Source organism: Erpetoichthys calabaricus, chromosome 16, assembly GCF_900747795.2.
Source record: "Erpetoichthys calabaricus chromosome 16, fErpCal1.3, whole genome shotgun sequence".
Taxonomy (NCBI): Eukaryota; Metazoa; Chordata; class Cladistia; order Polypteriformes; family Polypteridae; genus Erpetoichthys; species Erpetoichthys calabaricus.
In genome coordinates, this window is record NC_041409.2 from 7,580,851 (window position 1) to 7,604,604 (window position 23,754).

General features: G+C 39.5%; 1 protein-coding gene across 2 annotated transcripts in view; it reads left to right on the plus strand.

Moving 5' to 3' along the window:
* The window catches only part of adck1 (aarF domain containing kinase 1), a 983,738-nt gene that overhangs the window by 823,037 nt on the left and 136,947 nt on the right, over positions 1 to 23,754 (plus strand). The window lies entirely within an intron of this gene.

The following is a 23,754-nucleotide window of genomic DNA, read 5'->3' on the forward strand; positions in this document are numbered from 1 at the left end:
ATATATACTGTATGTAGGTTTTAAAATAAGCCTGATTTAAAGCGTGACAAAAAAGTGACATAAAAACATGATATAAAATTGTTGCACTTTTAGGGATTTTATATATATATAGATTGATAACTTAGCAGTTTACCCATTGATCAAAAAGTGGAACTTTATGAATATTAATTTTCATTTCTTTTTTTGGTGTTATGTGTAGTATTTCATACCAATTTTTTTTTAAGGCACTTTTTCTCCTACACAGTTATGGTCCCACTTGTTTTAAGTGGAAATGGTAAGTAGTCCTTCCATCTTCTCAACACATTTTTTGAATTAGAGGATTACAGGGAGCTGGCACCTAACCTAGTAGCTCTAAGCACAAGGCAGTTGACCGAAAGTTCTTGTAAATTATAATCCTTTGAAAACATAATATAAACTGTTTTTGTTTGAATGCCCCTCCTTTTAGCTGGCTGTGCTTTATTTAACAACTTGGTGTTTTTAGAGTGAACAGATTAGGATGAAAATCATGCAGAAATGCACAAATCTTTACAGGGTAAATTAATGAAGTGTATTCCTTTGTAAGGCTTATCTGTTTCCAGGCTAAACTCATTTGGCACACACAATGGATTACACATACACAGTGCATTAGTTACTGAAAGTAATATATTTATACTTTGGAGAGAGGCTCATTTGTTTTGCCATTTTCGCACCATTTAGCTTGGAATGTATTCAGAATAAGAATAACTTGCTACAACAGGTGATGTGGTCATGTATTTATAGTATCTTTCATTTGACTCCCTGCTAACAGTGATGAAACCCAATTAACAGGTACGTATTTGAAATGGTTTCTTATCAAGCGGTTTAAACAAGCAATAAATAAGGTTAAACAATGTTTTTAAAACAGTAGGAGTAGTAGTAACAGCTACAAAATATGTTTTGATTTGTTTCAGATTTATATTTGCTAGTTTGGTTCCAGGTTCGTTCCCTCTGTTAGTGTAAATCTGTAAAAGAAATATTATAATGTTGCACTGTTAATAAAACATAGTGAGAATACAAAGAAAACATGAAAATATTTTTGCACAATCAAAATGTAATCTTTTTAATGGATATGACAAAATAATCATCATAATAGTTCATTTCAAAGTCAGGCTCAAGATTACTTTATTGTCATCAGCAACTGCGTACAGGAACACAGTGAGATGAGACAACGTATCTCCATGAGCCACAGTGTAACATACAGCAACATACAACAAAGTTGTGACAGAAATAGACAATTGACAATACAACCCCAACTCCAAAAAATTTGGGACACTGTTTAAAATGTAAATAACAACAGAATGCAATAATTTGCAATTCTCATATACTCAGATTTTATTCACAATAAAACATACAAAACATATCAAGTGTTTAAACTGAGAAAATGGACCATTTTAACTCTTTCAGGGGTAGAGGACGGTAATCAGCTGTATCATGAGGCAAAACTCGCCCTTACTTTTTAGTTCGACTCTCTTTGCTTGAAGGAAAGTTACGTAGCTTTGTTGATTTGACCTCGATTCCCTGCGCGTGCAGGGGCATCTGGGGAGACTAAAGCAAATGAGCAAAGCAAAATACTCCATGGACATTTTCTATATTATCACTGACTCAGACTCTGACTTTGAATGCAAGTGATCTGAAGATGGAAATCAAAAACGAAATTGAGGTACCAGCATCAGCCTATTGGTCCCCAGTTGATCGTGGTGCTCAACGCGTTTGTGTAGCTGATACGCTTACAGCAGCGTTCGCCTAGGAGGACCACTTATGATGACAAGAGGTACAAACCATATTGTGTCACACAGCAAATACCACTGTCGCCCACCTGCTGTGTGAAGGCTGAGAGGTAGCATGCATTCCTGCTGGCCATCGAGCTGCCTTTGCAGAGATGCCAAACAGGCACCAACAGCAGCCACAGCACGTAGCGACAAGACGTTTTATGTTGATTTCTGTGCGAAAACAGTGCATTGTGTGCTGTTTGGAAAACTACGTTTTTCGGAACAAAATATTCAGCCCTCAAAGAGTTACGAAAAGAATAAGGTCATTTTGAATTTGATGGCAGCAATACATCTCAGTTGGGACAGAGCCATGTTGAACACTGTGTAGCATCAAATGTAACAACAGTCCATAAACATCTGGGAACTGAGGAGGAATGTTGTCCCATTCTTGTCTGATATATAGGATTCTAGCTACTCAACAGTCCTGGGTCTTCTTGTCGTATTTTTCATTTTGTGATGTGCCAAATGTTTTCAACTGGTGAAAGGTCTGGACTGCAGGCTGACCAGTTCAGCACGGGGACCCATCTACTATGAAGCTATGCTGTTATAACAGATGCAGTATGCGTTTTAGCATTGTCTTGCTGAAATATGCAAGCCCTTCCCTGAAAAAGACATCGTCTAGATTGGAGCATACGTAGCTTTAATACCTGCATATACCTTTCAGCATTGATGGTGCCTTTCTAGATATGCAATCTCTCAATTCCATAGGCACTAATGCACCGGCATACCATCAGAGATGCAGACTTTTGAACTGAGTGCTGATAACAAGCAGGATAGTCCTCCTCCTCTTTAGTCCAGTGGGCGTGACATCCGTATTTTCCAAAAAGAATTTTGAAATTTTGATTTGTTTGACCACAGAACAGTTTTCCACTTTGCCTCAATCCATTTTAAATGAACTTTAGTCCAGGCAAGACAGTGCTCTTTCTGAATCATGTTCACATATGGCTTTGCAGGATAGACCTTTAACCTGCATTTGTGGATGGCATGGCCAACTGTGTTCACTTACAATGATTTCCTGTGCTCATGCAGTGACTTCCATGACAGAATCATGCCTGTTTTTAATGCAATGCCACCTGAGGGCTCTAAGATCATGTACATCCAATATTGAATTTCGGCTTTGTTCCTTGCTCGCAGTGATTTCTCCAGATTCTCAGAATCTTTCAATGTTATTATGTATTCAAAGTCTTTGCAATTTTATGTTGAGGAACATTATTCTGAAATTGCTCCACAATTTGTAGACACAGTTTTTGCAGATTGGTGAACCTCTGCCCATCTTTACTTCTAAGAAACTCTGCCTCTCTAAGATGCTCTTTTTAGACCCAGTCCTGTTACTGGCTTGTTGATAAATGTTGAAAAATGTTCCACCTGCTATTTCCTTTTAGTACCACTTACTTTTCCAGCCTTTTGTTGCCCTGTCCCAACTTTTTTTGAGATGTGTTGCTACCATCAAATTCAAAATGAGCTGATATTTTTCATGAAACAGTTGTGGCACCCGGCTGGGGTTCATGCCCGGCCGGGATGCCCAGGAGGACCGGAGGAGGGCTTGTGCCCTGGTTGCTTTGGGGGCCACGGGTACAGAGCTGGGAAGAAACTCTGTAGGGTCCCATGGCCACCGCCAGGGGACACCCCAATGCCTTGGGAGCCCTGGACCTCAGCACTTCCGTCACACCCGGAAGTGCTGGGGGGAAGAGGAGCAGGGACACCCGGAGTCCTTCCGGTTGCGCAGCCGGCACTTCCGCCACACAGGGGAGTGTCAACGGAAGAGTGTCGGGAAGCACCTGGAGCCCATCCGGGGGTGTATAAAAGGGGCCACCTCCCTCCATTCAATGGCAAGAGTCGGGTGGAAGTGGACGAAGCTCGGTGGAGAGGAGTGGAGGCGGACCAGAGACAGTGAAGGCATTGTGTTGTGTGGCCAGGACTGAAGGGGTGATTGGTGCTGCCGCACTGGGTATTGTGCACTTTAAATATTGTAAATAAACGTGTGTGTGATGAAACCATCATGTCTACGTGTCTGTGTCCGGGGGTATGCTTTCCACACAGTAAAATGTCTTACTTTCAACATTTGATATGTTTTCTATGTTCTACTGTGAATAAAATATGGGTTTATGAGATTTGCAAATCACTGCATTCTGTTTTTATTTACATTTTACACAGTGTCCCAACTTTTTTGGAATTGGGCTTGTAAATAGAATAAATAGACAAATAGACAATGCAACAGTGTAACAATATACATATTTATACATTCAAAATTCTGATGGCCTGTGGTATGAAACTGTTACTCAGTCTTGCAGAACCAGATCAGAAACTTAGGTATTGTTTTCCAAACGGCAGAAGAGAGAAAAGACCATGTAACAGGTGGGAATGGTCTTTCACGATGTTACTGGCTCTTTTCTAATAGCAAGTTTGGTAAATGTCTTTCAGGGAAGGTAGAGGTGCACCAATAACCTTCTCAGCTGCTCTCGTTATCTGCTGTACTGTAGTGTGCTGCAGTCTGAAAAATTATGGTTCCCATACCAGACAGTGACGCAGCTGGAGAGCAGACTTTCAATGGAACTCCTATTGAATGTGGTAAGAAATGGTTAGGGGAAGCTCACTCTCCTCAGTCTACGCAAAAAGTACAGACGTTGCCGAGTCTTCTTGGCTATGTAGGCAGAGTTGAGGGACCAAGAAAGGTTATCCATGGAGTTTTTGACCCCCTCACCAACAGTACCATCAAAGGTGAGAGGTGGGTAAGCAGTTATGGATTTCCTGAAGTTTATTATTATCTCTTTTATTTTTTTAAATATTAAGAGAAAGATTATTGCACTTACACCAGGCAGCCACTCTCGCAACCTCCTTTGTGTATGCTCTTTATTCACTTAATTCGATTAATTTTAATATATTCTTGTAGATTAATTTCAATATATTCTTGGTGTTACCAGTGTTCCCAGAAGGTGGTGTTCCATCTCTCTGGGCACCCTGGATTTTATCGAGAGGAGTTGATGGCAATTGTGTACCGGGAACTGAGAAGGATGGTTGTGAGGGCTCTGAGGGCAGATAAGGAGATGTTTGTTAGAGGAATCTTTGAGCAAGTGACACATCATCTATGGTCTAGTGACCCACATCCCACTTACAGAGGAACCAAAGCAATACAACAACAACAACAACATTTATTTATATAGCACATTTTCATACAAAAAGTAGCTCAAAGTGCTTTACATAATGAAGAGAAGAAAAATAAAAGACAAAATAAGAAATTAAAATAAGACAACATTAATTAACATAGAAAGGAGTAAGGTCCGATGGCCAGGGTGGACAGAAAAAACAAAAAAAACTCCAGAAGGCTGGAGAAAAAAATAAAATCTGTAGGGGTTCCAGGCCACGAGACCATCTGAATCTGTTCCTCGGAGAATCACAGTCAGGGTGGTTGTTGGAATGGTCCTTATGGATGACACTGCAGTTGTGGCCCGCTGGGCAGGCTACTTTGAGCAACTGTTTAAAGCTGATCCTTCGGCTAGGATTTTGGATATCTCAGGGTCCAGGGTTCTTGAGGCTGATCCTCCAATTAGCTGTGAACTGTCCAATTTCACTGGGGCTAGGAAAGGCTGCAGTGATCTGTGGTATCCGGGGTGAACCTCTCCAGGCTGTTGGTAAGGCTCTCCTCTTGGCACTGCAAGCAGTCTTTTCTTCCATTTCAAGACAGGCATCATCCCAACTGACTGGAAAAGGGGACTTGTCATCCCTTTCTTGAAAGGGAAGGGTGATCGCCTGGATTGAGGCAGCTACAGGGGGATAACACTCCTCTTGGTATCGGGTAAGGTCCTTACTAGGGTCATCCTCAATAGGATCCATGATCACTTGCTCACCTACTAGCTACTGGAGCAGTGTGGTTTTACGCTTAAGACGTCTACCATTGACTGCATCCTGGCACTGAGAGTTCTCATGGAGTGCAAACACAAATATCGGCACAGTTTCTTTGCAGTCTTTGTCGATTTTTGTAAAGCTTTCAACTCAGTTGCTTGAGCTGCCCTGTGGGACATCCTGAGACTTTGCAGGAACCTCTCAAAGTTGCTGGATATCATGGCTGGATTTGTACACTAGTACTGCGAGTGCTGTGGAGAGTGAAGGGCAGAACCTCTGCATTTTTCCCAATTGATTTTGGAGTTCATCGGGGTGTGTTCTGCTCCTACTCTGTTAAATGCTTGCATGGACTGAGTGTTGGCCAGGGTCATGGGGTCCAGCGGCTATGGGGCATCTGTTGGTGAAGAAAGATTCACTGATCTTGACTTTACTGACGAACCTGTGATGTTCGCAGAGTCAATGGAGGATCTGATCAGGGCTCTCGAGAGACTGAGCGAGGAGTCTTACTGTCTGGGCTTGCAAGTGTCCTGATTAAAACCAAGATCCAGGCCTTTAATGACTTGTTGGGCACAGCCATCAGCAGTGTGTCTGTCTGTGGAGAGAGTGTCGACCTTGTCGAGAGGTTTACTTACCTCGGCAGTGACATTCATGCCTCTGGTAAGTCTTCCTATGAAATTAGTAGATGAACTGGCTGGCATGGAGGTCATGAGGATGCTAGAAAGGGGTGTGTGGCGCTCCCGATATCTTTGCAAAAGGACGAAGGTCCAAAACTGTATATGTATAGTCCTGGTGCTTCCTGTCTTGCTATATGATTGAGAGACATGGGCACTATCCAGTGACTTGAGACAAAGACTGGACTCCTTTGGTACTGTGTCTCTGTGGAGAATTCATGGGTATCGCTGGTTTGACTTTGTGTCGAATGAGTGGCTGCTCATGGAGTCCTGAATGAGGCATATTACCTGATTTGTGAGGGTGTGTCAGGTACGGCACTACGGCCATGTGGCATGATTCCCTGAGGGTGCTCCAGCTCACAGGATCCTCATTGTTGAGGTCCCAAGAGGCTCCACCAGGCCAAGGGGACGCCCTCGTAACACTTGACTGAGACAGACAGATGGTAATTTATGGAGGGTGGGACTGGACTGTGTGTCTGCCTGGGGAGTTGCTCGTCCAGGGTCTCATACTGTTTTGTCGTGTGGTGGGTGCAGCAATGTGCTGTACCAGTGCATGATCCCCAACCTGACCTGAGAGTTCCCCTTACTTAGTGCGGGATAACAACACATAAGCACTTTTATAAACGAAACACACTAAAATTTAATTGTTGAAGTATTCAACATTTATGTACATAAAAACCCAAGTTATGATAAACATGCAGTAAAAGAGAAGCCATGTTAATGGTACGGTAAATCATTACAATATACAGTAAAGGCAATTGACATTATAAGTGAGACATGGCCAGTTGACAAAGGAAAAGAGGAAGACAAACACCACCAGTCAACAGAATTTCTGGAGAACAAAAAAACCTCTGGGGTCTATAGTCAGTTTTAACAGATAAAGTCAGAGTTCTGATGACCTTGGTGGTCTGGGTCCTCCAGCACAAGTACCACAATAGGATGCTGAGAAGAAAAATCAAGTAGAGGAGGATCAGTTAAGAAGTTGTAGTTGGGCAAAACAATAAAAATGATGTTGCAAAATGTACAGCTCATCAGCAGAATGTTAGGAGCTTTAAGAACCTAAATGAAATGTTGTTACATATATACTGCATTCAATTGCATATATTGTATTGTATTTGCCAACCAGGATCTTGTGCTGCATGAATGTTTTATGCTTTTATTAATTTTTTTAAATGATTTTTTTAATTAATTTATTTTTTTTATATTTTTATTTTATTAATTTTCATTGTAATCATTCCATACAAATAGATCAATATATAACCCCACAAAATTGAAGACAAATCAAACCCCACCCCTGAGAAGGAGAGCTTAGCTAAAGGAGAATTGCTTAGGGCTTTTTAATAAGGCAACATTAAACAAAAGAAAGGGAGAAGTAAATATATATGTAAATAAAATGATTTTTTTTAATCTGTGTATGTAGGTAAACTAATGTGCTTTATTTTTTTTAAATAAAATATATTTTGTATTTTAATACATTCTTGTTTGTTATGATGCCGGACACCAGCATCATGCTCCATGTTGAATGGACAATACGATTACAACAGCAGCAACTACTACTACTTGTGAATTTCCCATTGGGATTAATAAAGTATCTATCTATCTATCTATCTATCTATCTACTACTACTACTACTACTACTACGTTTTCAGTCTGGATTACACTGCTAAAATCAATGGGGCATCCCTTGAACAAGAAGGCAGATTATTGCACAGTTTTAGGGCCCTGCAGCTACAATCTCAACGTCCCAAAGAGCTTTTATTTACCCATGGAAACTTTAGAAGACCTGTATTGTCAGATCACAATATATACTCCTTTATGTAACCACTGTAAAGTTCTGTTAAGTAAATAAGGACCAAAGGCATTTTTTATGTTTTATATGTTAGAAGACGAATTTTGAAATTGGATCTAAACCTAATTTGAAGTCATCATAAAGACACAACAAGAACAGGAGTTGTATGGTCTAATAAGGATCTTCACAGCAATGTTTTGAATTAAGTGAAAGTTACAAATTCCTCTAGCCTTTGAATAACTCATTGGTTTACTCAGCTCATCATGAAAGAAAAGAATTAATTAGCTTCTTTTTTTTAACCTGCTTATTAAGAAAACATCTTACTTTTCCTATATTTGTTATCACAGAAAAAGTGTGGAGAAATATTGTGTCAAATATAACACCTAAATTGCATGCTGATTCACTTAAAGTAAGTCTGTCATGTCAGAAAGAATGAAAGGACTGGGAGGTAAATACTGAACACTGAAGTCAGAAAACCTGGAGATCAAAAAGCCAACCTGGTAACAAAACTGCAACGTGAAGCAAAACTCATAATTGAAAAAATTAGAAATGGGTTAGGATTTTCTTAATCTTAAACAAACAAGAATTGTGAATGAACTGAGGAATCTGCAAATCTGAATGAGAAAGTAAACCCAAAGAGTGTTCTTAATGCCCCAGGACCCCTAAAATCATTTGATTTGTGATTTCTGATGTTGTTAGTAACTGCAAAACAGCCATCAAACAAAGCATCTCATAAAGAAAGCAAGATGCTATCACAGGAGAACTCAAAAATATCAATAATAATATTTATTATTAGTAAAACGACTTGCAAAATAACAAATTAATTGTCCAAGATTGCAGTTTTAAAGTAGTAGCCAAAGCACCTAACATTGTGACAAATTACCGTCTCTTTTCTTCCCAATAAGTGTACTGTATATAAAAGAGCGTAGTTATTGCTCATTCTGTCTTTTAACTTATTGACAAAGTAAATTGGGAAACAATAACAGAAATATAATTTACTCTGAATGAAAGATTTAGCTAAGCGTCATCTGCACATTAGAGAAAGTGAATGCTATACTTTCTAATTATATCTCCTGGCAATAGCATGTACTGTATAGTAAGAACATCGATATCCACAGTACTGAACCCTGAAGAATGGCATATCTAACTGCAGAACATAATGACAGGTGCTGCCATCACTTTCTGTACTTATTAATAAAATCGATTTGATGAGTATAAACTAAACGATGCCAAAACAGTTCATGAGGGCCCAAATTCATGTATAAGAGGGTTGTCCTGGTTCCGTGCGGAATTTTATCGTTTGTCGAGTGTCAGCCTGTCGAAACCTGTTCTGCTGTGTAGAGGGATTATTCAAGTGGTTGCATGTTTTTGTTCAGATGTTTTGCTCCCTCTCTTCCTTCAGAATGAGTACGAGAAGCAAACGAACTGAGAGTGCGCAGCTGGCGCTAGCGGCGAAGCTCCCAACTCCGTGCGTGTGTGACTTTCGAGTGATGATTTTTTACGACTTTTCTGATGGTTTAATCCGCTCGGTGGAACGCACCATGTTTGCCATCTTTTTCAACATCGATGGCATTGTCGCATCAATTCCGCTGATGGAGAGGAAAACTGTGACCACTGAGTGGTACACCACTCAGTGCATGCCTGACATTTTTTCTGCGATGGCTAGAGGCCGGTCCAAGAACTTGCAAAGGCACTTTTTGCATCATGACAATGCGCCAGCCCACACGGCTAATGCGATGAAGCATTTCATTGAAGACAGTGGTGTCAACGTTTTGAACCCATCACCCTACTCGCCTGATCTTGCACCATGTGACTTTTGGCTCTTCCCGAAGGTGACAGAACCCCTGCGAGGCCACAACTTCGAAACTCGAGAGGAACTGATTGCAGCTGTCAAAGAACAGCTGGACAACCTCCCAAAGACAGCCTTTCGCGAGTGTTTTGCGGCATGGGTCAGAAGAGCCCAAAAGTGCATTGATGTTGGCAGTGAATACTTGGAAAAAGTTTAAAAAGGATCGAAGTACATGAGAAAAATAGAAAAAAAAATCCTTGGCTACTTATTTCGAGTGATTCCGTGTGGAACCCAGACAACCCTCGTATGTAACAGAATACTATAGAGTGGACAATTGTGTCAGACATTAGAATGTTGTTGACAACACAAGTCAAAGAATAAAGCAAAAGCCACTCAGAAGATTTTCAAGAAAGTCGTCATGGTGAAGAATGAAGATTAAGACTAAAATTGCAAGGTAACTATGTTTTCATGTACTTTAGAAAGAACATGGATTTTTAGCATCGTTATGTTAATGAATGAACAGAGTTGAGTCTACATCTATTTTTTTTTTTTTAGAAAATTGGACTGACAATTGATGTTTGCGATGCATTAGGAACTGTGCCAGTCAACAGATAACTGTTGATAATGTAAAGAATGGTTTTGGCAAGAATAGATATTGAGCTTTCCATTAATTTCCCTGGAGCTGGACCTAATGGGACAGGTGGTACATTTCATTTAAGAAGTTCAAGTCAGGATTTTCAAATAGTTCACAGTTTATCAGTGAATCTAGAATAATATTTAGAGTTTTTTCTTGTGTTGTAAACACTTTTGCTTGCAGGCTAGCTACTGTATCTAACAATTCTTTTACTACTCAGTCAATTCATTTATATTTTTCTGCAAAAAAAAGTATATGGTATTTGAGTTTCCCAATTTCCACACATTTTGATGTCTTTATGCAACCTAGGCGTTATACTGTTCGGGATTTGTCGTGTTAGTCTATGTTCAAGTGACAAGTCAAATGTAATTAAGTAGATATCAGATAAACTTTGCACATTTCCCTAGTATTTCCATCAGTTTTCCTTCCACATCCCTGAACACGTGGCAATTTAAAACTGGTCCAGTGTGAATGTGTGTGTGAATGGACTGTGAATATAGAAGAAAAATGTGAGACAAATGGACTCAATTTTCAAAGTATTACGTTGTAGAGGAAACATAATGAACATCTATAACTGACAAACCTGTAAAACACAGAAGAGCTGTGTAGAATGAAAGAGCAACAGGTAAAGGTGATATTCTCAAGCTCTGGCCAAATGATAGCAAGTGCTAAATAGCAAACGCGTCAGCTAGTCTTGTCAGTATGTCAAACAGTATGAAGGTTATAGTTAAAATTAGGATATATTATGTTGTAATGGGAAAGAAAATGAAATGGCTTCAATACATAATCTTATTCAGCAGTAAGTGTGTGCCACAAGTCCAATGAGCTATGTTTTCATAGCTAATAGAAACTAGTAAGTTAAATTACAATAAAGTTGTCCTTCATTTTATCCCATATAGATCTTAACTTATGTTTTGTTCATTCATCTCATCAAATTGGAACTTACACTCCTCAGTTAGTCAGTTTCAACTCTGCATTACAACTGAGCAAAATGTGATCTTTGGCTTTAAAGCTGCAGGTTTTGAAATCAATGCATGGGTCTGCTCCCACTTATCTATCTGAATTGTGTATTATACACCAGTCATCCAGAGAGCTTAGATCTACCGGTCAGTTGTCTCTTGTTGTCGTCCCTTGTCCTAAGTGTAAAGCAAAGGGGGACAGGGCTTTTGTAGCTGCTGCACCTCGCCTGTGGAACTCTTTACCTTACTGCATTAAGGAGTCCCCTTCAACTGAGCTGTTTAAAACAAAATTGAAGATGCATTTCTGTTCCCTGGCTTTCCATGACGTTTTGTGATACTGATAGTTCTCTCCTCATAGTCATTTGTTTGTTTTCAATTTACTGCTAGTTTGCATTGTGTTTTATTATATTTTATTTTATTTATGTTTATTGTATATTGGGCGGCACGGTGGTACAGTGGTAGCACTGCTGCCTTGCAGTAAGGAGACCTGGGTTCATTTCCCGGGTCCTCCCTGCATGGAGTTTGCATGTTCTCCCCGTGTCTGCGTGGGTTTCCTCCCACAGTCCAAAGACATGCAGGTTAGGTGCATTGGCGATCCTAAATTGTCCCTAGTCTGTGCTTGGTGTGTGTGTGCCCTGCGGTGGGCTGGCGCCCTGTCCAGGGTTTGTTTCCTGCCTTGTGCCCTGTGTTGGCTGGGATTGGCTCCAGCAGACCCCCGTGACCCTGTAGCTAGGATATAGCGGGCTGGATAATGGATGGATGGATGGATTATTGTATATTTCATTGTAAAGCACTTTGGCTATAGCATTACAGATGTTGTTTTAAATGTACTGTATAAATAAACTGACATTGACATGACATATAATATAACGCTAAATGTGTCTTAAGGTCTAATTATGCAGGATTTTGGACCTCGAGACAAGACAAACATTCATTTTTAGGCAATTTTTGGACCATATTCTGTGCAGGAAATTACACCCTTAAAGTATGGTGTAGACCAATACGTGTCTTCAGTAAAAATGGTCAGAGAGACTTGAAATTGTGTATACCACATCAACTGACCCCGGGGTTCACCCCCTAATGGGATACAATGGGTCTGAAGTTTCACAAAACTTCAAAAACATAGGGATCGATAATATAGTCATGTGGAATGTCATTTAACAGTCATATGAAAAAGTTTGGGACCCCCTCTCAGCCTGCATAAAAATTTACTTTCAACAAAAAAGATAACAGTGGTATGTCTTTCATTTCCTAGGAATATCTGAGTACTGCTGTGTTTTACAAACAAAGATTTTTAGTGAAGCAGTATTTAGTTGTATGAAATTAAATCAAATGTGAAAAACTGGCTGTGCAAAAAATGTTGGTCCCCTTGAAATTTTGCTGATTTGAATGCCTGTCACTGCTCAATGCTGATTACTTGCAATACCAAATTGGTTGGATGAGCTCGTTACGCCTTGAACTTCATAGACAGGTGTGTCCAATCATGAGATATAAAGGTATTTAAGGTGGTCAATAACAAGTTGTGCTTCCTTCCCTTTGACTCTCCTCTTAAGAGTGACAGCATGGGATCTTCAAAGCAACTCTCATAAGATCTGAAAACAAAGATTGTTCAGTCTCATGGTTTACGGGAAGGCTACAAAAAGCGATCTCAGAGGTTTAAACTGTCAGTTTCAACTGTAAGGAATGGAATCAGGAAAATGGAAGGCCACAGGCACAGTTGCTGTTAAACCCAGCAGGTCTGGCAGGCCAAGAAAAATACAGGAGCAGCATATGCGCAGGATTGTGAGAATGGTTACAGACAACCCACAGATCACCTCTGTACATCGTTCTACAAGTTGAACAAAGAACATCTGTATGGCAGGGTGATGAGAAAGAAGCCCTTTCTGCACTCACGCCACAAACAGAGTCGCTTGTTGTATGCCAATGCTCATTTAGACAAGCCAGATTCATTTTGAAACAAAGTGCTTTGGACCGATGAGACAAAAATTGAGTTATTTGGTCATAACAAAAAGCGCTTTGCATGGCGGAAAAAGTACACCGCATTCCAAGAAAAACACCTGCTACCTACTGTCAAATTTGGTGGAGGTTCCATCATGCTGTGGGGCTGTGTGGCTAGTTCAGGGACTGGGGCCCTTGTTAAAGTCGAAGGTCAGATGAATTCAACCCAAAATCAACAAATTCTTCAAGATAATGTTCAAGCATTAGTCACAAAGTTGAAGTGTTACAGGGGTTGGATATTCCAACAAGACAATGACCCAAAACACAGTTCGAAATCTACAAAGGCATTCATGCAGAGGGAGAAGTACAATGTTCTGGAATGGCCATCACAGTCCCCTGACTTGAATATCATTGAAAAGCTATGGGATGATTTGAAGAAGGTTGTCCATTCTTAGCAGCCATCAAATTGAACTGAACTGGAGAGATTTTGCATGGAAGAATGGTCAGAAATACCTCCATCCAGAATCCAGACACTCATCAAAGGCTATAGGAGGACAGCGTCTAGAGGCTGTTAGATTTGTAAAAGGAGGCTCAACTAAGTATTGATGTAATATCTCTGTTGGGGTACCCAAATTTATGCGCCTGTCTAATTTTGTTATGAGGCATATTGCATATTTTCTGTTAATCCAATAAACTTAATGTCACTGCTGAAATCCTACTCTTTCCATAAGGCATGTCATATATTAAAAGGAAGTTGCTACTTTGAAAGCTCAGCCAATGATAACCAAAAATCCAAAGAATTAAGAGGGGTTCCCAAACTTTTTCATATGACTGTATGTTATTTCAAAGTCGCTGATCACAAATATGATAACAGTTTTGTTATCTAATTCTTTATCAGTGCTCCTAGCCATCTAAGAGCAAACTCCCAGAAGGCTAAAATGACAAATTTCAAAATAAGTATGTGGGGTATCATTTTAGACTATTTTAAGGTGGGTGATTACGGATATGATGTTATTTTTGATTTGTGATACTTTACTAGGGATCTAGCCTTCTATGGACCTCAATCAGAGGGTGAAAAATAAGAAATGTAGACTTTAAACATTTAAATGATAGCGCACAGTCAGTCAGTCATTTTCCAGTCCTAACACATGGTCACGGGGGTCTGCTGGAGCCAATCCCAGCCAACACAGGGCGCAAGGCAGGAACAAATCCCGGGCAGGGCGCTAGGTCACCACAGGGCACACACACCAAGCACACACTAGGGACACACCAGGGACAATTTAGGATCACCAATTCACATAACCTGCATGTCTTTGGACTGTGGGAGGGAACCGGAGCACCCGGAAGAAACCCACACAGACACAGGGAGAACATGCAAACTCCACACAGGGAGGACCTGGGAATCGAACCTGTGCCACCCACTGATAGCACACATTTTTACATTTTAACTATTTGACACAACTGTTCTTGTTTATTTTATACTTCTACCTTATGAAATAAATCCTTACATTTCTTATGAACATCCCAAATTAGGGATGGCAAGATAGCGCAGTGTTGTTGCTGCTGTCGCACAGTACAGAGCCCAGGGTTCACTTCCCAGGTCCTCCCTGCATGGAGTGTGCTTGATCTCCTCGTGTCTGCGTGGGTTTCCTCCCACAGTCCAAAGACATGCAGGTTAGGTGGATTAGTGATACTAAATTGGCCCTAATGTGTGTTTGTGTTTACCCTGTGATGGACTGGCGCCCTTTCAGGGTTTTTTTCTGCCTTGCACCCCATGCTAGCAACAATAGTCTCCAGTATCCCCTGTGACCCTGTTCAAGACAAAGTGGGTAAGAAAACAACTGACTGACCAACTGACCCCAAATTAGAGTGGCTTACACTAATTCAGACTTTCTTTATAAAAACTACTTCATGTTATGAATGGATGAGAATACAATCTCAAATATAGTGAACGTTAAAAACTGAGCTTTTTAAAAACAGAGCTAGTATATACTGTACTTTCAGGATTTTACCCACTAGCTACTCTAGAAAGAAAGAAAGAAAGAAAGAAAGAAAGAAAGAAAGAAAGAAAGAAAGAAAGAAAGAAAGAAAGAAAGAAAGAAAGAAAGAAAGAAAGAAAGAAAGAAAGAAAGAAAGAAAGAAAGAAAGAAAGAAAGAAACGCAAGCACGCATAGATGCAAAATTCCTTAGCCTGGTCATGCCAGTGGGATATTCGGGTTGAATGCCTTTGACATAGCTAGCAAAATGTTGTGAAAGTTGTAGACATGGCCCTTAGATTCTATGCCAGTCAGCAAGGTACCTAATACAGATGTGTCTCACCATGCTTTGGTTTCACATAATCAGTTTTTACAGTTCCAAGCATACCAACTATAATTGATAGCTGTGGGGACACACAATGACAACTGCTTTCTTTGTGGTATTCTCCAAATTATCAGGCACATCCATTACAGATCATTTTCTTTGATTCAAGTTTCCTTTAGAGTATAAAATATGCTCAATGAAATTGCTATTGGTTCACAAACTGCTAATTTCAATGCAAAATACAGTACCTTGTTTTTATCATACAGACTACAATTCTGGTATAAGGAATAAGGTCAAATACTTGGAAAATATGCATTTATCACTGCTTATTCCTTTCGGAAGCAATGGCGGCTTAGTCTCTGTAATATTTAAATTATATAATTTGTTTAATTGGTTTGAGGATTTGTTCTGTTTAACTGCTCCACATATTCTGTGCTTAGTCCTTATCTTGAAAACATATCTAAAATCAATTTTACATACACAGCACATCACATTTCCAACAGTGCCATATTGCTTATACATACAGATTAGTGATCAGGGAGGTTTACTGCTCTTAGACTCGAAATAAGAAAAAAAAGAAAAGAAAAAAATAGAAAAACAGAAAATGACACACACCAGAACTACAAATGTATTCTTACACAATGATCTGAAGTTCTTCTTTTGAGTTGAAGATTTACCATGTATTGTTTGCAAATGTAAAGCATCATGAGAGCCATGCATCCATATGAATGCATTTTTTGATTCTTTTCTCCGAGTGACAAGTGACACTGATTAATGTCACCTGTTTTTTTGCACAACACATATTTATGACTTTATAAAATGTGAGTGGGGTGAACACTTATATAAATACAAGATGACAGCCACTGTCCTATAGGAAGGAACCACAGAAAAGGATCTGGGAGTTTATGTTGACACAATGTTTTCTCAACCTAAGCAATACACAGAAGTAATTCGAAAGGCAAATAAAATGTTAGGTTAGAACATAAAAACTTCAGAAAGCATTTGATAAGGTGCCACTTGAGAGGTTGGGCATCAAATTAGAAGAAGTGGGAGTTCAGGGTGATGTTTTTAGATGGGTGAAGAATTGGCTCAGACACAGGAAGCAGAGGGTGATGGTGTGAGGAACCTCATCAGAACTGGCCGATGTTAAGAGTGGTGTTCCACAGGGGTCAGTGCTGGGGCTGCTGCTATTTTTAATATTTATAAATGATTTATATAGGAATATAAGTAACAAGTTGGTTAAGTTTGAAGGTGATACCAAGATAGGTGGATTAGCAGATAATTTGGAATCCGTTATATCATTAGAGAAGGACTTGGACAGCAGACAGGCTTGGGCAGATTTGCGGCAGATGAAATTTAATGTCAATAAATATAAAGTATTACACATAGGAAGTTAAAATGTGAGGTTTGAATACACAATGAGCGGTCAGAAAATCAAGAGTACACCTTATGAGAAGGAATTAGGAGTCGTAGTGGACTCTAAGCTATTGACTTCCCGACAGTGTTCAGAAGCCATTAATAAGGCTAACAGAATGTCAGGTTAAATAGCACAATGTGTGGAGTACAAGTCCAAGGAGGTTCTGCTTAACCTTTATAATGCACTGGTGAGGCCTCATCTGGAGTACTGTGTGCTGTTTTGGTTTTCAGGCTACAAAAAGGACATAGCAGCACTAGAAAAGGTCCAGAGAACAGCGACTAGAGTGATTCCAGGGCTACAGGGGTTGAATTATGAGGAAAGATTAAAAGAGCTGAGCCTTTACAGTTTAGGCAAAAGAAGATTAAGACGTGACATGATTGAAGTGTTTAAAATTATGAAGGGAATTAGTCCAGTGGATCGAGACTGCTATTTTAAAATGAATTCATCAAGAACACGGGGACACAGTTGGAAACTTGTTAAGGGTAAATTTTGCACAAACATTAGGAAGTTTTTCTTTACACAAAGAACGATAGACACTTGGAATAAGCTACCAAGTAGTGTGGTAGACAGTAAGACTTTAGGGACTTTCAAAACTCGACTTGATGTTTTTTTGGAAGAAATAAGTGAATAGGACTGGCAAGCTTTGTTGGGCTGAATAGCCTGTTCTCGTCTAGAGTGTTCTAATGTTCTAACTGTTGAATACAAATAGATGGACACTATGGTCAGACTATATAATGCACTAGTAAGACAGCATCTGGAGAATTGTGTGTAGTTCTGGTCCCCACACTACAAGAAATACATAGCAGCACTTGAAGCTGTGCAAAGGAGAGCAACCAAGTGCATCCCAAGTACTTAAGGACGTGTCCTTCTGTGACAAACCCAGAGAATTAATGTAAATCTATTTAGTCTTGAGCAAAGGGAAATGCAACGGGACCTCGTTCAGATATTTATATATTGTTATAGCTTAAGGGTGAACCACATGCTTCGGGACAAGTGCAATTAGGACTGAAGCCAGGAAGCACGTGTTTACTCAGAGAGTTGTCAGAATCTGAAACAAAGTATTGAGACATGCAGTTGAAGCAGATGCCTTGACATCCTTTAAGAAAAAATCTGTGTGAGATATTGGGACAGCTTAGCTATGAGCTAAACAATTGAGCTTGATGGACTGAATGGCCTCCTCTTTTTGGTCAGATTTGTAATGTTCCATGTAGTTATGAGTGTGCCATGTAATGCTCTGACTCCACGTCCAAGAATGGTTCCCACAGTGCACCAATTCTCCCAAGTAGGCAGCAATTCCTAGTGACGCTGAACTGGATAAACAGGTTAGAAGATGGATGAAAGGGTACAGCAATGTATTGGCTGACCAAACATACATTCATTGGAACACTACAGTATTCAACCTCAACTGAACCCATTGCTCATGACTTACAAATGGTGTTTTATTAATGTAGTTTCTGGAACATTAAATGTAAAACTTCAGGAAATATTTAAAGGACATGCAAGTAAAAAAGTAATTTTAAGATGTTTAAATGTAGATGGCTTGCTATAGTCAAAGGTCAAACTCATCTCACGGTAAATGTTTAATTTCCACCAGCTATGAAGTGAAAGAAATCTCACTAGGATATTCAATGTGCAAATGTCACCAGGAAAATTACCATACATTCATTTTACTGTAACAGAGCAAAATATTTAAACCAAATAAAAATGAAAAATGAACAAAATGAAATGTGTTAAGAATGTTTAGCTCTGCATATACAAAGTGCAAAACTTACAAAAGCTCATAAAACCACAGCAATCCCTTCATTTATGTTTATACAGTCAGTTTGACATTTCTGCTTCGAGTTATCAGCTATTATGGTGGTAAATGAGTTCTGCAATTAAAATTCAGGAAATGCTGCATCGTTCAGTTACAATAATGTTCAGAACTCTTATAACGTCTTTGATAAGATGGGGAAGCACTAAGCTTTGTGTCTACACGAAAACAACACTTCAAACCTATCCTTCTTCTAGGAGGCTGCCTATTAAAACGGCATTAAAAGTACTTAAATGTGATTGTTACAGCTCGTGACAAGCTACAAAATACTTGTTTTGAATGTTCATAATATCACTTTAGCTGCTGCTTCTGTTAATGCTTTCTTTAACAAATCAAAAATTGTTAATGCATCCTCACAGACTTGGTGAAAAAGGACTGTGCATTTAAACAAACACCCGCACCCCATGAGACTTGGTTAGACCCACAATCATATTCTCTTTGTTGGCAGCAAGCGTGTTATCTAAAATTGAGTTTGTTCTAAAATGAAAAAAAGCAACTAGTCTGCTTTGAATGAATGAATGCCAAGTGAAAATTAAGACCCTCCGGGCATTGTAAGGTAATGAATGTCAAGGTGTTCAAAGTTAACCCTTTTCCCAGTTTTGACAAAAGGAAATGAAGTGTGTATTTGCTATGTTTTCCAATTATTTGTAGAAATAAATATGTGAAGATTTGTAGTGTTGTTATATTCTGTTGTTTGTTAAAAAAAACGCATGATCACATGCATGTTCCCCTATTTTTGCATAAAGGGGAATTTGTTATTTGTTGGATTGGAAAAAAATATTAAACTATTTAAATAAAAAAAATTGTTGTAGCAAACATTGCTGTAGAAGTAAATTCACTTCTTTAGCTCTTTTTGACATATGTACATACCATTCATTTATTTTTTTTTTACTAAGGTACACTGCCCAGAGTTATGGGGTGTTCAGAAATATTTGAATTAAAGTTCTTTGTGGAATGTGGTATTAACATTTATATTTAACATTAATAAAGGCACACATTTCTCAAGCATTTTTAATCCATTTACCATCTACACTTATTTGATCAATGATATATGTCAGCATACTTAATTAACAGATATTTTTGGTAAGAAAAACAAATCTCTCTATTATAAAACAAAAAAATCCTGCAGAGAAACAGTAGGGTGTTGAGACGTGATCTTCACGTTAAGATCATGGAAGACACTTAAAAGACCCGCGAGACTAAAGAGATTGGCCACGGAGCGTCTCGCAGGGACCTTAATCATGAGACTTTGTGCCAAGAGATTGACCCAGGACTGTCTCGCGATGACGTAGAACATGAGATTCTTGCAAGACACGCCCTACTTACAAATAAATAAGAGCAGGGGCAGCCGGCAACACACTCAGTCGTGTTTTGGCTTTGAGCACACACAGATCCAGGGCTCTCAGCGCATATAAAGTGTATAAGGACAATACGTTATAAATGAAATGTAGACGACAAAGCGAAGAAGAAAGCAGCGTGGAGAAAAGAGACTGAAAAGCGTTGGAGAGACAAAAAAGAAAAAGAATAATCTAGGTGCAAATTCAGAAAATAAGGAAAGTAATTATCAGCCCGGAACAAGTGGAATTGAAAAAAAAAAGCACGTCCAATCCGGACATTGGCGCTAAACACATGCAGAGCAGGTTAGAGATTATGAAAGCAATGGAATTTGAAAGGCTCAAAAAAAAAACATTGGCGCGATACCCATGTGGAGAAAGTTAAAGGATATGAAAGTAGGAAAATTAGAAAGTATAAAAAAAATGAAAGTAAAGATCGTAGGAGCGCAAACAAACAGAAATTATTACTCGAAAAAGGGAAAATAAGCACCACAGACCAGGTGTCATTGAAACAAAAGCAGGATAAAGTGAGGTCAGAAATAAAAGACAGAGTAGAAAACAAAGTAAAACGTCATAAAGAGGTTAAAAAAAGGGGGCCAAACACATGCAGAGCAGGTTAGAGATAATGAAAACTGGAATTCAAAAGACTAAAAAAAACGTAGGCACGAAACACATGCAGAGCAAGATACAGAATATGAAAGCAGAAAAAAATGACAGTGTCAAAACAAAGACAGTAAACATTAGCGCAAAGAAAGAGAAATTATTACTCTGAAAAATAATGAAAAGGCAAATAGAGATCGAATATATAGACACAGGTGATACCTCACATGCATTTATTGGTTACTTTGCAAAAAAAATTATTAACTGCTGATGATGTCGATCATTTTGTCTGTGCTGAAATTCCAAACAGAGAGAGCTATCCTGAATTATGGTACAAAGTCATTAAACACATGTCTCACTGACCTCATTAAAAAGATTCAGCACGTTGGGACTCGAAAGATTCCAAATATTGTTTTTACAGAAGTTCAGAAATAAAAGTGAAGCTAATGAAATAGCAACAATTCAAAGAAAAAAAAAATTTTAAAAGTGTGTATCCGGAAAAACAAAAACAGGGGTTGGCGAGCAAAGCGAGCACGAGGCGAAGCCCCCTAGTATTATTAATTTTACTTAAAACAGGTCAAGTAATGCTTTGGGGCAGTTTAGTCCTGGGGACCCATGGGGGTTCAGGTTATTTTTTCCAGTACATACTGCAGACGTTTTATTTTCTAAACCATAACAATGCTTTCAGATATGGAACACATCATCATTAGTGATGTACCCAGGGTTCATTAGGTTTTTCAGGTCTTTCAACATCAGAGACCTTCAACCAGAAGACCCAGCCAAGGTTGATTAAGCCCCAACCTGCATCCCAGTAGCACTAGTCTGTGGCTAACCCCTCTTGAACCAAAGCCATCTGGAGGCTCTTTCTGTAACCTCTTTGATGGTGCAGATGACTCTCGTCTTTCCAATTCCGCTGATGCCAAACAGTGTGTACACTTTTCAGAGTGAGTGACATGCACTGCTCCAATAGCTCCTAGTACTTAGCAAGCTTGCTCTCAAATGCCTTCTTCATGCTGTCTTCACAGGGCACTGTCAATTCTATCATAACTAATTGGTTGGAAACCTCTGTTAGAATGACTATATCAGCAGTGACTACCAGGGGGCATTGCAGCACATCAAACCCCAGACACAACCTCACAGACACAAGTACTGGCATAAATAAAAGGTTTATTTGCAAAAAGGCTTCAGAAGTAACCAAAACAACACAGTTCTTCTTCTCTCTCTTCTATTCTGCTCCACTCCTCACAGGCGATGGCTTGTCTGTCCTGCACACCCGACTCCATCTTCCCTGGATGAGGTTGAGCATTTTCTTTTATGTTGAACCCAGGAGCACTTCCAGCATTAGGGCATGTCCTGATGGAAGTGCTTCCGGGTCATTCGGAAGTCCCATTAACCAGGTACTGTGAATCCCATCAGCTCCCCTTGGCAGCCAACAGGGCTGCCCCACGGGACTACAGGTCCCAGCTTGACCTGTGGGCGTCTATGTGGGAATCCTAATCCAGGGAGGCTGTCATCTAGTGTATGGTGGAGAAAATATTCAGCAATGTTAATCTCTCCCCAGTTCTTCCATTGTACTGATCTCTCAACTGGGTAAGGATGCTTGTTCAATCCTGACAAAGATGACAATCCCTGCATGCCCTCCCTAGCTGAGCCTTTTAGGGTGAGTTGTCCAGTCCCACAAGGGGTACAGTCCCAGCAGAGAAATATATGTGTATACAGTACAGTATGCAGGCCCGGCCTTAGGCATAGGCGAAGTAGGCGACCGCCTAGGGCCCCGGATCAACTCCTTGGTCTAATTTTCATGCATTTCACAGAGCTTCCAGGGGGGCTCCGCCCCTCTCATGGGGCCCCTGGACCCCCCTTTCGCCTAGGGCCCCATAATACCTAAGACCGGGCCTGCAGTATGTATTCTAGAATACAAAATTTACAGATTTGAATGAATGTCTTTTTAACTGATTTTCTTTCTAACAATCGTCTATGTTTATTTAACAGTATCTGCAAGGCAGCTGCACCAAATCAAACCAAACACAGCAGGACTTACCCTTTCAGATTCTCTCTGCATGTAGTGTTGATACATTTTCAGAGAGCACTGATAATGTAAAAGATATTTATTTGTAGTGCACACATCTGAAAGCCAGACTGGGACCATTGTGCCTAAGTATGACCACTAGATATTACATTCGTAGCAGATGTACAGTACCGATTCAATGGTTTTGCTTGCAACCACAAAGATGCTTTTTTTTCAAAAATGTATTACAATATTTCAATTGCCTTTTTTTTTGGTCCACTTGTTCCACTAACTTTTTTTTAAAAAGTCTTCGTCATCATCATTATTCCTCTTGGACTTTTGTCTGTTGAGGCACCACTTCATTATACAGCTTCCTCCATTAGTTCCTATCTTGCGGTTTCTTTATAAGAATACCCATGTCAGTTTTTGTAATGTAATACTCTTCAATATTGTCTATTCATTTCTTTTTTGAACTACCCTATGATCTTTCATCAGCAAAGTCCAGTGTGAGTATTCTTCTTGCCCATCATTCATTGTTCATTCTTGCAATGTGTCCAAACCATTTCATTTGTCTTTTGGCTATGGTTTTTACTTTGTCTTCTTTAAGTCCAGCTTCACTTTCTACTTTGTCACCACTCACATGATCTTGCTTCCCTATCCCTGATATTCGTTGATACAGACGCACTTCATTTTGAATGTTCTTAGTCTACTTTTATCATGTCCCTTGAGTGTCCAGGTTTCAGCTCTGTAAGCAGTGTTGACATTACACATGTTCACATGATCATTTTCTTTGAATGAATACTTATTTAGTTATTCTTCCATAGCTTCTTTAGCTTTACATATGCAGTTCTAGCATGTGTAATTCTATTGTTTA